Here is a 13,842-nt window from a genome sequence, read left to right on the forward strand (position 1 = left end):
TCCTCTCTACCCCTTCTCTTGCCTCCAAGAGAAGTCTTAGAGACTTCAACATCAGATTTACTTCCTGACTTTTCATTGACCTCCTATCTGCATCTTGATTTCAAATACTATACATCCTGATGATGACCTATCCTTTCAGCCCGCTAGTCCTTCTGTTCTTATCAAAGAATTCCCCTAAGGCTACCAGGCACCAATTACATCTTAATTCCCCACACTCTCCCTAAACTGTCAGGGTTCCATGGCCTATCATTCCACTGACACTCTCTTACAAATATCCTTAATTTCCTTCCCATCTTCCCCTCTGTCACAGTAGCCTGGCAAAATCCAGGCATCAGATTAAACCCAATCATCCACTAATTCCATACTGGTTTTGAATAGCTAAATGTTGTTGGGGGAAAAAAATTTACAAAATCATGTCAGCTGGTCTTGTTTTCAAATCGTAACACAGATCTCAAACTACAACTTCTCTAGTAGGTTTGATTTTCCACTCTTCATAAGGACTATTTTACTCCTCTTTCTTCAAACCTTCAATAATGCCTCAGCCTCTTTATTACTCCCTCTTCTCTTACCTATCCTGAGTGATGATGGAATTTCACCTTTTCTTTATCTAAATTCTCCTATGTAGTCTATGGCTTTAACAACCATCTCTAGGACAAATCTCTCCTTACTCAGCTCCAGACTCCTAAACCCATGGAAATCTGCCAAGCATCTCAACCTTAACATGTCTAACACAGAACACTTGGTTATCCCTGCTCCATAAACCCATTCATCCCTATATCTTCCCAATCTAAATAAAATGAACCGCATCCACTCAGTTCCTTAAATCCAAAACCCAAGGTCCTTCTTCATTTCTTTCCTTCACATTCTTCACATCTGATATATCAGCAAATCCTGATGGCTTAAAAATATAATCAAATCCATCCACTTCCTTTTACCTCCTCTGCTATACTCTAGTCCAAGCTTGTCTCCATTAGAAACTGGTAAATTATTTAATGTGAAATGCAAAGAAACAGCAAGCCTAGGATAACCCCTACTTTTGGAATGCACAACTGAGCAGACAGTGTGCTCCCATTCACTAAAATGACAAACATAGGAAGAAGAACACGTCTTATGGGGGGAGACAGGAAGGCAGTGAAGGGGCATAGATGAAGGGCTCATATTTGAACATATTTAAATTTTAGGTTCCAATGGAAACCTATCAACTAGTGAGAATGTGTAAGCCACTTAATAGATACCTCCTGAAGCACAAGAGCTAACCTGGATTTGAGCCAGATTTGGGCATCATCGACATTACTGAGTCCAAGCAGTTAGATGAGATTACTTAGGAAGAAAATGGAGAATAAGAAAAAAATAAAGCCAAGAATAGAATGCTAAAAAATTACCCACATTAAGGGATAGTGAAAACAGACAAAACTACAACTAAAACCACTCCAGAGATACTACTCTATTAGAAGCTCAGTTTGGAGAAACTCCTAGAAATCATCAATTCAACTTCTCTCTGAAAAACAATTCTCTTCTACTTAGTCTAAATACAGAAATCATTTGGTCAATGTGATATTCATTTTTAAGATAACTTTAGTTGTATGAAGGCTTTTTTATGATAAGCAAAGTCTACTTTCCTATAGTTTCTCCTCAGTGGTCCCAGTTTTGGTCTGTGAGAGAACACTGATTTAGTATATTTTTCCTGCTGTGACAAATTTCACATATCTAAATTACTAATTTATTCAGTAAATATTGAGTCCCTATGGCAGTCAGGGGCTAGGTTCTAATTTTAACCCTCCTCAGGAAAAAAAAAATATATATAAAAGCTCCCTTCTAACTACAAACATCCAACCCCTTCAAAATGCAACATACAGATTCATCACCCTTCCCATCATTCCAGATACTATGTACTTTGACTAAGTGCTCAGAGTTTGATATCCAACAAAAATGACAGCAGTTGTAACATTAGATTCATAGCATTAAAGAAGATTTTTTTGAATTTCTATAAACTTATGATACTTTTAGAATTTAAATATAAATGTTGAAAATGTTATATTCAAAATAGAATGCAATACTTTATCCTTTGACAAGAGCAAAGTAAAGTGCTTCATTTTATTTCTATCATAAATCCTTTCAGGAAAAAAGGGAGGTTATAAATACTAGATATATTATACACTATGTAAGTTGTTATATAAATTTCAAGGAAACTGGTTCCAATAAGACTATCAAATTTATGGGAACAAAATATAATAAGGGTAGATCCACTTATAGCCTAAACTCCACATGAAAATTTAAAATAAAGATTAGTCATTCATTATTTTAATATTTTTCTCAGTGAGGGGTACCCAGGTGGTTCAGTTGGTTAAGCGTCCAACTTTGGCTCAGGACATGATCTTGAGATTCTTGAGTCCAAGCCCCATGTCGGGCTCTGTGCTGAGAGCTCAAAGCCTGGAGCCTGCTTCAGATTCTGTGTCTCCCTCTCTGTCTGCTCCTCCCCCACTCGTGCTCTCTCTCTCTCTCTCAAAAATAAACATTAAACAATTTCAAATTTTTTTTTCACTGAGCACCTCTCATGCATCAGGTACTTTAGATAGGCAGGTAATATTGCTGGAGCAAGAGCAAAGAATTACAAAGATTTACCTGCCCTGTTTGAGTTTCAATGGGACAGATTTTAGATAGCACCTAAAAAGGAACTGACTGCTTCTAAACATAGTATGTCCTTACTGTCTAAATAAGTTAAATGACTATTTGTCAAGGATAGGTTATGGGACACAAGCACTGTGGGAGAAGTTTCTGCCAACTCACCAACTCCTTAATTTTTGTGGAGTAAGTATTTCCAAGCTGCCTTCCACACACAGTTATACAGGTCTAGACAGGTGCTCCTGCTGCCATAGAAAGAGACTGTATTGCAGGGTTTCCCTGAAGACATATTACCAGGCAGACAGATTCAGAGCCTGAGGCCTTCCTGTTTAGGTCACTCCAAATCTGGCCACATGACTTAGATCTCAGGACACACTAAAGACTTAGCCTGTCAGGACACTTACTTGTCTGTGAAAACTGTTTTCCTAACCCTTTCTTAGAACAGATTGATTTTATTAAAAGGAGACTTTCATCCAAAAGATTACCTAAATTGAATTAATTATCTGCAAGTCCTAATGGCAAAGAAAAAAAAGGGCTTGTGTCAAGATTACAAGAGGTAGGGAATCACTGTTGGTGGGTGCAATGTTTTTGCGGAATAACTGGTCGAAACTCACTAAAACTTCAAAAAGCTTAGAAAATTTAATTCTAGAAATTTACTTAAAGAAACAATATTCTTTTTTTTTTTTTTTAAACGTTTTTATTTATTCTTGAGACAGAGAGAGACAGAGCATGAACGGGGGAGGGTCACAGAGAGAGGGAGACACAGAATCTGAGGCAGGCTACAGGCTCTGAGCTGTTAGCATAGAGCCTGATGCGGCGCGCGAACTCATGAACCCCGAGATCATGACCTGAGCCAAAGTATGATGCTTTACGCACTGAGCCACCCAGGCGCCCCAATGTTTATTTTTGAGAGAGAGCACATGCGTGCAAGGGAGACACAGAGAGAGAAGGAGACAGAGAATCTGTAGCAGACCCTGCACAGAGCCGATGTGGGACTCAAACTCACAAACTGTGAGTTCATGACCTGAGCCGAAACCAAGTGTCGGACGCTTAACCAACTAAGCCACCCAGGTGCCCCTGCGATATATTATTAAATGAAAAAAACTGAATTATCATACATATATATACACACACACACACTATATATATATATAACGTATATTGCATGTGATTCTGTGTTTTTATATACTATGATTTATGTATATACCGTTAATGTTAGCTTTTAAAAGTCTACAAAAATATCTACAGCAATGTTTATCTTTTGGTAAAGAAGATAGAGGTAATTTTTCATTTCTTCCTATATCATAGTTTTCTAAAAATGGGTATGTTGCTTAAAATGTATTTTAAAAATAAAAGGTAGGAAAGAAGGCTATTTCTGCCAAGGCAAGGAAGAGAGAGGCACAATAGGAAGGAAGGCAAATCCTTCCTACCCTTGGATCTATGCTACTGCAGAAATAATAATAGGAAATTACTCCTGGAAAAAAAACTGCTAAGAGACCCAAGCATCTCCATCATCTAATACAATTAGTAGCTGAAAAACTTAAAATGTAAAAGTTGTTAATAATTTACTGAGGGGCACCTGGGTGGCTCAGTTAAGTGGCTGACTCTTGATTTCGGCTCAGGTCATGATCTCACAGTTCAGTTTGTGAGTTTGAGCCCCACATCCGGCTCTATGCTGACAATGAAGAGCCGACTTGGGATTCACTCTCTCTTCCTCTCTCTGTCCCTCCCCTGCTTGCACATGTGCATGCATGCACGCACTCTCTCTCTCTCAAATAAAGAAATAAACTTAAATAATTTATTGAAAGTTACATCTGTTAAAATAATTTAAGACATGCTTACATTGGATTCTCCCTGATACTGGTAAGGACTAAAAAAGTGGGGCAGGACAGCACAGGACACCTAAAAAAGGAGGTACATGTGTGTGCGAAATAACACACCGGTTCACAAGACAACACTAAAAGTCACATCCTTCTCAGGCAGTCCTGTTTACCTTAAATTAGAGGCACACAGAAGTAACTAGCTAATGCTATCTGCCTGAAATAATTAGTGTTTTGTTTATTTTAATTTATAATAGCATTATACAATACAGTCTATTAGACTCAGTTAACCTAGATAACAATAACCATGAGTCTAAAGTTCAGACAAAATGAGGGCAAGAAAAGGCACAGTAAGAAGAGTGTCCCAACAACCAAAAAAAGGACAGACTTTCTTTTTAGTTATTTACATTGTAGGGTGGCTGTGAGCCGAGTCGTCTTCATAGTAAAGACAAATCAACCCTGGGTTCCGATTTGGAAAATATGACGGTAAGAGTAACGACCAGGAGGGGTAACCAGGAAAAAGTGCCTCTTAAAACTGGTGCCGAGAACTGAGGCTTACACGTACATTCAAATCCATCCAAAAAATCCCTCATCTCTAAGCAGAGGAGTGAGGCCACGAAGTCTCATCTGACCATAATTTGTACAGAGCTTATTATGTGGTAGGCAATGTGTTAAGAGCTGTGTGTGCAGCAATGAATTTAAAGGTACAGTGCCGAGGCAGCTTCGTATAGTAGAAACAACAGAGATTATAGAGTCAGAAGAGCTAGATTCAAATCCTCAGAATTCCGCTTACTAACAGTAAGATATAGGACAAATAGTAAGTTTTTTCTTGGGTAAACTAGAGATGATAACATACCTGTCCCTACTTCATAGGATTATTTTTAAAAACAAATAATATACTGATTATGGGAGAGCTAAACAAACATTAGTCACTCTTAGTCATTTTAATCTGATTTCGTTTTTGTAAAAATGTTGGAAGGTAGGGGCCAGTATGATTCATGGGCCCAAACACCTCCAAGGATAGATCAGGTTATCCGCCTGGCTTCCCAATTCATCTTCTCAAAATCTGAGTGGGAGATGATGACATTTAACAGAAATAGAGATGTTTGACCTAAATTCATCTTGCCCTTTACAGAGACTTACCTACACTAACTTAAACAGTACTTCACATAACTGGAGAGCACTAGCCTTCTAATAACACTCAAATGTACAAATAGTCCAATACAGCCAAGTGAAAGTGCCTGCTCCAATTTATCTCAACTTGGACTAAGTTCTCAAATTGACAACAAAGCCCTGAAAATACATGTTTTCACTTGTTAATAAGCTTCATGTTTCTCTTCCTGTGTATTTGGTATGAAACCACAATTTAAACCTGAGAAGTGAAACTTTTGTAAATTTTGAAAGCAAAACTAGAAAAGAAATCTAAGTCAATCTGCAGTCTATCCCATTTTATCAACAACACTGGAAATGATGGATAAAGTGAAAATGGTAAACCTATGTAATAAAAATAACAAGAACACTAAAATGTATTATAAGCCTAAGGTGAAGGCTATATCCACAGGTCAATTCTGGAAACAGAATGTATATACCTGCACCAGTGATGGCACTGTTTTATGTCTATCTTCACCAAGATGAAAGTATTTTAAAGACTTCTTTTATAGTTCTCAAAACATTTCTATGAAGACAGAAAAGAGTTTTTAAATAATTTGTTTTCAGCCATGATCCAGAGCATCACATCTACTGTCAGAACCATATTCTTTTTTTTTAGGTAGTCATAAAATAAGCCTACTTCTGCACAGTAAGAAAAACAAATACTAAATACGATTTAACCAGATGATTTATAAAATAGTAAACATCCATAACAGTATACTTCACCTTAATAACACATTTTATTTTCACATAACCTTACAAAATATTTAATTGTTATTGAACTTGATTTAATTAAAATCACAATGATCTGTACTCTTGCACCAGCCAATAAGATGGTATGATGGCAATGCCATGTCTTAGTTCTAATTCCTGACCCTTAAGTTTACAATTTAGCAGTACAGATAGGGTCAGGTGATTCAGTAAGACAGAAATATTTAAGACTTCCTCTGATTACACAGAGGACCTGGCTAAGTCCTCGTTTGCTTCAAGTCTTTGCTCAAATCTAACCTTTTCAATGAAGTGGACCCTGAAGATCCTCTTAGAATTCCCCAACCTGACCCCTCCATACCATCCTGGCAATCCTGATCCCCCTTAACCTACTCATCTTTTCCTTCTTTCCATATCGTTAATCACCTGCTAACATATTACATAATTTTTATCATGTTTATTGTCTCTCTCTCCTACTAGAATCTAAGTTCCATAAGAGCAAGAATCTTGGTCTTCCTCTTCACAGACCCCAAGGCCTCAAAACAGTATCTGGCACATAAGAGGCCCTCACTAAATATTGGTTAAATGTTAAATACACCTTTCCACCCTGTCATCACCCTGCTCCATCCCAGCTCCCCATTGATCAATGTGCCTCAGCCTAACCGTACTCATAGGAAAACAAACAGAGCTGGAAATCTATGGAGGCTCTACTTTAGAGCAGAAGAGGGAGAGAAAAAAAGGGGGAGGGTAGAAGAAAGGGAGGGAAGGAGACTTTAAAAGTATTCTCCGTCTATGTCCCTGATAACCCCATCCTAAATTTTTGCCCTTAATCTTTCTAAATTTTCAATACCTCCCAAATTCTTTGTCTTGATTTTATTCCCTGTGGAATTCTGTCTCAAAATTCAGCAACACTCCTGGTCACTTGGGTGATAAAACAATCTTGAAGAATAATAACTGAAAAGCTATAATCATTCTCAATGGGAGAAAAAAAACAGAAGCAGTGGAAGAAACTGCTGGAAGAAGCAGTGGAAGAAGTCTGTCTCATTTCTTTTTCCTTTCATAGCTAAGCTGCTTCAAGGAGGGTTCTACATTCCCTTAACTTCCTTACTTACCATTCATACCTCAAATTTTACTTTTTAAAAAATTAATTTTAATTCAAATATAGCCGACACACAGCATTACATTTGTTTCAGGTGTACAACATAGTGATTCAACAACTCTGTAAGTTATGCTATGCTCACAAATATAGCTATTGTCACCATATAACACTTTACAATACCACGGACCATGTTCTCTATGTTGTACCTTTCATTCCTATGATGTATTCATTCCATAACTGGAAGCCTGTACCTCCCACTTCCCTTTACCCATTTTGCCCATCCCCTTCCCCCACTCCCCCCTCCCCTCTGGCAACCACCAGTTGTTCTCTGTTTTTATGGGTCTGTTTCTGCTTTTTTAATTTGTTTGTTCATTTTTCAGATTCCACATATAAGTGAAATCATATGGTATTTGTCTTTCTCTGTCTGACTTACTTCACTTAGCATAATATCCTCTAAGTCCATCCATGTCATCGCAAATGTTAAGATTTCATCCTTTTTATGGCTGAGTAATATTCCACTTATGTACAGGTATGATATATACACACACATGTATGTGTATATATATATATATATATATATACATACATGTGTGTGTATAGTCTATCACATCATACCAATTTATCTATCGATGGACACTTGGGATACTTCCATATCTTGGCTACTGTAAATAATGCTGCAATAAACACAGGTGTGGATATATTTTTTTGAATTAGTGTTTTCCTTTTCTTTGCGTAAATACCCAGTAGAGGAATTACTGGGTCATATGGCATTTCTATTTTTAATTTTTTGAGGAATCTCCATACTGTTTTATACAGTGGCTGTATCAATTTACATTCTTACCAACAAGTTCCTTTTTCTCCACATCCTTGCCAACATTTGTTATTTCTGTTCTTTTTTTGATATCAGCCATTCTGACTGGTGTAAGGTGATACCTCACTGTACTTCTGATTTGCATTTCCCTGATGATTACTGATACTGAATCTTTTGTTCTTAATCAGCCCTTTAGATTCCTTACTTACACGACCACTATGTTGCTCACTCCTTCAAAACATATTGAACACATACTATCTGGGAGGGACTGTGCTAGGCTAGCTGATTCAACAGTAGATGCAAGATCCCTGTTCTCATGCAGTCTGAATAGAGCAGGAGATTGACAGCAACAATGATATGTGATGAATGATGAGTAAGAGGGTAAGAAATCATTCAGCAAATAAACATGACCTTATTTAAGGGACAGAAAAGGCCTCCCTGAAAATGCAGTTTTTAAAAACAAATTTAAAGAGAAGATAGGTGAAAAAGAAGAAGCGGCAAAGTATTCTAAGAAAAGGAAATACTATCTGCAAAAACCTGAAGGACACACAGTAGAGTGCATATAAGGAACTGAATGAAATTCAGTATGGTTAAAATGTCAGGATAGGCAAGGTCTTAAAGTGTATGATATTCTAAGGCTTTACTCCATAGACAAAGAGAAGGAGGAATGACACAAACTTCAGATTTATATTTTTTGAAGATCAATATATTTTCCTTATTGCAGTCAGAGCAAAGGGCAACAAGAATAGATGCAGGAGATGACAGAGATCTTGATTTCTATGAAATTCTTGATTTCTTTTTTTTTTTCTTAATGTTTATTTGTGAGAGAGAGAGGGAGAGAACATGAGCAGGGGAGAGAGGGAGACAGGATACAAAGTGGGCTCTGTGCCGAGAGTGGACAGCCTGATGCGGGGCTTGAACTCACCAACTGTGATAATATGACTGAGCTGAGGTTGGACACTTAACTGACTGAGCCACCCAGGCGCCCCAAAACTCTTGATTTCTATGAAAAGTTTCTCTTTTGTTTGTTCTTTGTTTCTTCTCAGACACCTTCAATGTCATTTTCTTCTGCCACCTCTCTTAAGACTACAGCATTTCCTCAACTCTCCTATAAACTCTCTTGGGTGACCTCACCTATACTTCACAGGTACCACCCCATAAAGTGATGATGACTCCCAAACCTGTATCCCCAGTTCATCTCTCAAGTCCAGAGCTGCACTGTGCTACCATCTGTCAGACGTATCCACCTATCAATGTCATATGTTGAAAACCACACACAAGATCCAAACCCACAAATTTAGTATTTTCTAATTCTGTTGATGGCAGCAATATAGTCACCCAAATCAGAATTTTAAATGCCACTGATTACTTGTCCTTCCCCCAACTAATCACCAGGTAATTTTGATCATCTTCTAAATATGACTCATCCATCCCTTCCTTTTATCTCCAGTTCCAATGCCTAAATTTAGGCTTATATGAACTCTCATTTGGATAATTCAGTGACTGGTCTTTATACTTCCAGTAACTTTATCTAATCTATCCACTACACTGTGAGAGATTCCCTTCTACAGTGTTTTCTCAATTTATAGGAAGAAGTCCAGATTCTTTGACATAGGTCCATTATCTGGTCCTTTTCTGCCCAAAAATAGCCCGTGTTCTCCATCTATGACATCTCTGCCAGATTTGGTCACTCCAAATCCCTCAAAATTCATCATGGCTTCTCAAGATACCAGGTGTTTGCACACACTATTCCCAGAGCCTGAAATATCTTTCCCATCTTGTCCACCTGAAAATCACCCTGCATTCTTTTAAAATCCAGTTAATGTCCTTTCTTCCGTTAATCCTCCCTGGTTCACGTCATACTTCTCTCTCCTCTCCTCCATTCCCCTACCCCCAGTAAAAACAGAGTTGGGTATTTCTTTGACTTCACTTCTCTATTGCACTTACCACATTATAACTGTTTATATGTCTGTTTTCCCAACTAAATTACATGTTCCTTGTTGACAGTGTACTTTCTCTTTCTTGTGTTTGGATCCCCATCCCCTAACATCCAATTGGCATTCAACAAATATTTCCAGAATAAATGAATCTATATACAATGGGATCCTGGAATATGTTTCAAAGTGCCTCATGCCTTTTCAGAATTGTGACTTCTGGCTTAAGGGAGAGAAAAGGAGGGCATATATAAAAGAGGGATTCACCACAGTGGACCCAGTTCACCCAGGACCCAGAAGAACCCATGGAAGTGATAAAACTACATGATAAAGATTTCCACACAAATTATACATTATTCATAATTGCAAAAAAAAAATTATTTTAATTGAAAACAAAAACGAATCTTAGAAAGATTCACTAAATGGGTGTTTGTTCAACAGACCCTTTAAAAATAGATCCTTCAAAACTGGTATTTTTGGATAATATTTAATTACCAGGGAAAATACTAGCCATCCCAATTCAAGCAGAAAAAAGAGATACATTGCAGTCCTAATTTTATATAAATCATTTTTAGAAACATATTGGTTTAAAAATATCAGGAAAGGGGTCCCTAGGGGGCTCAGTCAAGCATCTGACTCTTGGTTTCAGCTCAGGTCATGATCTCACTAGAGACTGAGCCCCACATCAGGTTCTGCACTGACAGCATGGAACCGGCTTGGGATTCTTTCTCTCCCTCTCTCTTTGCCCCTCCCCAGCGCAAGCTCTCTCTCTCAAAATAAATAAATAAACTTAAAAAAACTAAACAAACAAAAACAGGAAAAAAGCCAAAATAAACTATGTTGAATTATTAACAGCATTATCTCTGGGTAATTTTCTATAACTAATGTCATTCAATAATTTATTGAGCATCCATCTGTTATCACACAGTGATGAACAAGAGACATCTACTCCTGCCCTCCTGCAGCTAAACATGTCATACTTGTATAATCAATCAGAAAAAGCAATGCAGGTTAGAAAAATACATGGGCTCTAAATTTATATCCCACAAAAGATAAAAAAAAAAAAAAGATTTCTAGACCTTCTCTGGAATGGAGGTTGGGAACAATTTCAATACAGAAATTTCGATAAAGACCACTACAATGGCTTGTACTGTTAACTATGAACTGTATCATGATGCTGTACTCTCTAGATCACTTGACATGTCTAGATCTTCTGTGGACAGAAGATAGTGAACACACTGTATGTATCTCCAGACCTCTTCCTGCTGGCAGATTTAAATATTAACATTAATTACAAATAAAATTTGCCCAGCTTAAATTTAATCTTTATCCATCTTCCACCACATTTCCTTTCTCTTTTGTGTTTCTTCCCCCTGCACCATTTCCTGCTCTTGCCCTATTTATCTAAAAGAATACTTATCCTTTCAACCAGGGAATCGCCAGATTGAGCTCTCCCCTACTGGAGATTCTCAGCAAAGACAGGAGCTTCAGAGGAGATCCGTGTTTTCGAAGAATATATATATAATTCACAAAGATTCTCAAAGGTGTAGTCCTTCTAAAGTTCCTGCTTCCTAAGATACCTGCTTTTCCTGGCAAGAATAAAATCCTGCTCCAGATGGTTGCTGGAGCTGTAATATTTATGAAGAAAAGTACAAATAATACCTGACTACAACAGCAACTAATGTACCTTCATTACTCTTCACTGTTATTATTTTACTAACTTGTATCACTGACTGAAAATACTTCTAAAACTTTCAAGGATTTTCAGTTCATCAGAAACAGAGTGATAAACAGCAAAATTGCTCTGAGCTCCAAAACTTCAGCACTACATCCCAAATGTTACATGTTTTTAGGAATATTAAGAAGTAAATACAAACTGACAAAATCCTGTAGGATTCAGAGAGCTGAAAAAGGATAGGCTATGAAATATTCTTTCAGAAATATTTTTCCTAGAGAACTCAAATAATTGAAATTTGTACTAAAAATACATGGCAGGATATCATAATAGGAATTACAGAGAAACACAGAGTATTAAGTGCTAATTTAATGTTGTGATGTTGAAAGAATATGCCCAGACAACGAGGTGATAGAATTACTGATAGTTATTCATTCATTCATTTATTCATTCATTCAATCTTCAAATTTTTAGAAGCACTTACTCTATGCCAGCCAGACATAATTCCAGGTGCTGTTAGAAATAGAGCAGTGAACAAAACACATAAAACTCCTGCCCTCATTGAGTACATTAGTGGATTGAAACAGATAATAAACAAGAAAAAAATAAGTAAAAGATGTTACATGATAATTAAGTACAAGAAAAAAAAAAGTAGGAAAAAAAGATGCAGGGTGTAAAAGCAAGGGGGGAAGGGAGCAAGCTGTGGCTGTCTGAGGAAAACATTCTGAGCAGAGAAAATAGGAAGAACACATAAAGACCCAAAGGTAGGAAGATGCTTATTATGCATGTTTAAGGAAGAGCAAACAGGCCAGTGTGGCTAGAACAGAATGAAGAGGGGAAAGAGTAACAGATGAGGGGGGAGAGATAAGCAGGAAGGGCTGGGGATTCCTGGAGGAGCCTTTGAGTAAGGTTTTTGTGGACAGGTAAGATAGCAACAGGTGAAAGCGGGGGAGGGTGTTGGGAGGTGATTCCAGGTAATCAGAACAAAGGGAAACGAAAGACAAGGAACCAGGATTTGGGGCACGTTTAGCAATCAAAGGCTGCCCAAGCATGGATGAGTATAAGTGTGAGGGAGCATGAATGTGGGGAGGGAAGGAGATGGGGTGGGGCGAAGGGGGGTGAAGATGATATATGATAAATATTCAGTCACTGATCCTCTGTTTAGGAACTATGGAAGAGAGACACCGGGCAGGGAGGCACCAGGCTAAAGGACAAGCATTAGCTTTCCTTTTAATATAACCCTTTGCTTTTCCTGCAAGAATAAAATCCTGCTCCAGACAGTTGCTTTAGTTATTATACTTATAAAGAAAAAAGGTGGGGATCTTGAGATTTTTGTGGAGAAAACACTTTAAATTTTATTGTAGTAGAGAAAAAATATACAAGAACTGAAATTTAGACTATTTCGTTAATATGAACTAAATTCAACTGATCTCATAGTGAATCATAAAATGAAAATGACTAAAAAGTGGGACTGAGAAAGCAAGAAGGAATTTCAATTTTTCAAGAGCATTCCACAAAATGGCTAACCCATAGCTAAACAATGAAGAGTTAATTACCTCTAATTCTACATAAAGAAGAGGATTCTGTTATAATTATCCATTTTGAATTCAAAGGTATTCACAGAGCAAGAATTGGGACTTGCCTCACAGTTCAATACCCCATACCTAGTACAGCGCCTAGTATAGAAAATTCAAATGCCCTTTTAATGAATAAAAAGCCTACCCATCACAGTCCATTTCAGTAAAATGACATATACCATTTTGAATTGTTATTAATAGATTCATCATATACCATCATGAATTATTATTATTTATAGAATATTAAAAGCAGAAAAGGAGAAAAAAAAAAGAATGTTTTCCTTCCATTTTACCATCCATGCAAAACAACGACAAACCCCAGAGGAATCTACCAGTAAATCACCCATATGACACAGGCTATTTCAACTATATGCAGAGGTGTTGTCTGGAACAATGGGATAAATATCATGATTAAATCCAATAAACAAAGCTGTTACAAAATCAAAG

General features: G+C 37.3%; 1 protein-coding gene across 3 annotated transcripts in view; it reads right to left on the reverse strand.

The window, feature by feature from the left end:
• MAP4K5 (mitogen-activated protein kinase kinase kinase kinase 5) overlaps positions 1 to 13,842 on the reverse strand; it is a 109,883-nt gene that overhangs the window by 94,580 nt on the left and 1,461 nt on the right. The window lies entirely within an intron of this gene.

The sequence above is a fragment of the Panthera tigris genome, chromosome B3 (genome assembly GCF_018350195.1).
Source record: "Panthera tigris isolate Pti1 chromosome B3, P.tigris_Pti1_mat1.1, whole genome shotgun sequence".
NCBI classification, from domain to species: domain Eukaryota; kingdom Metazoa; phylum Chordata; class Mammalia; order Carnivora; family Felidae; genus Panthera; species Panthera tigris.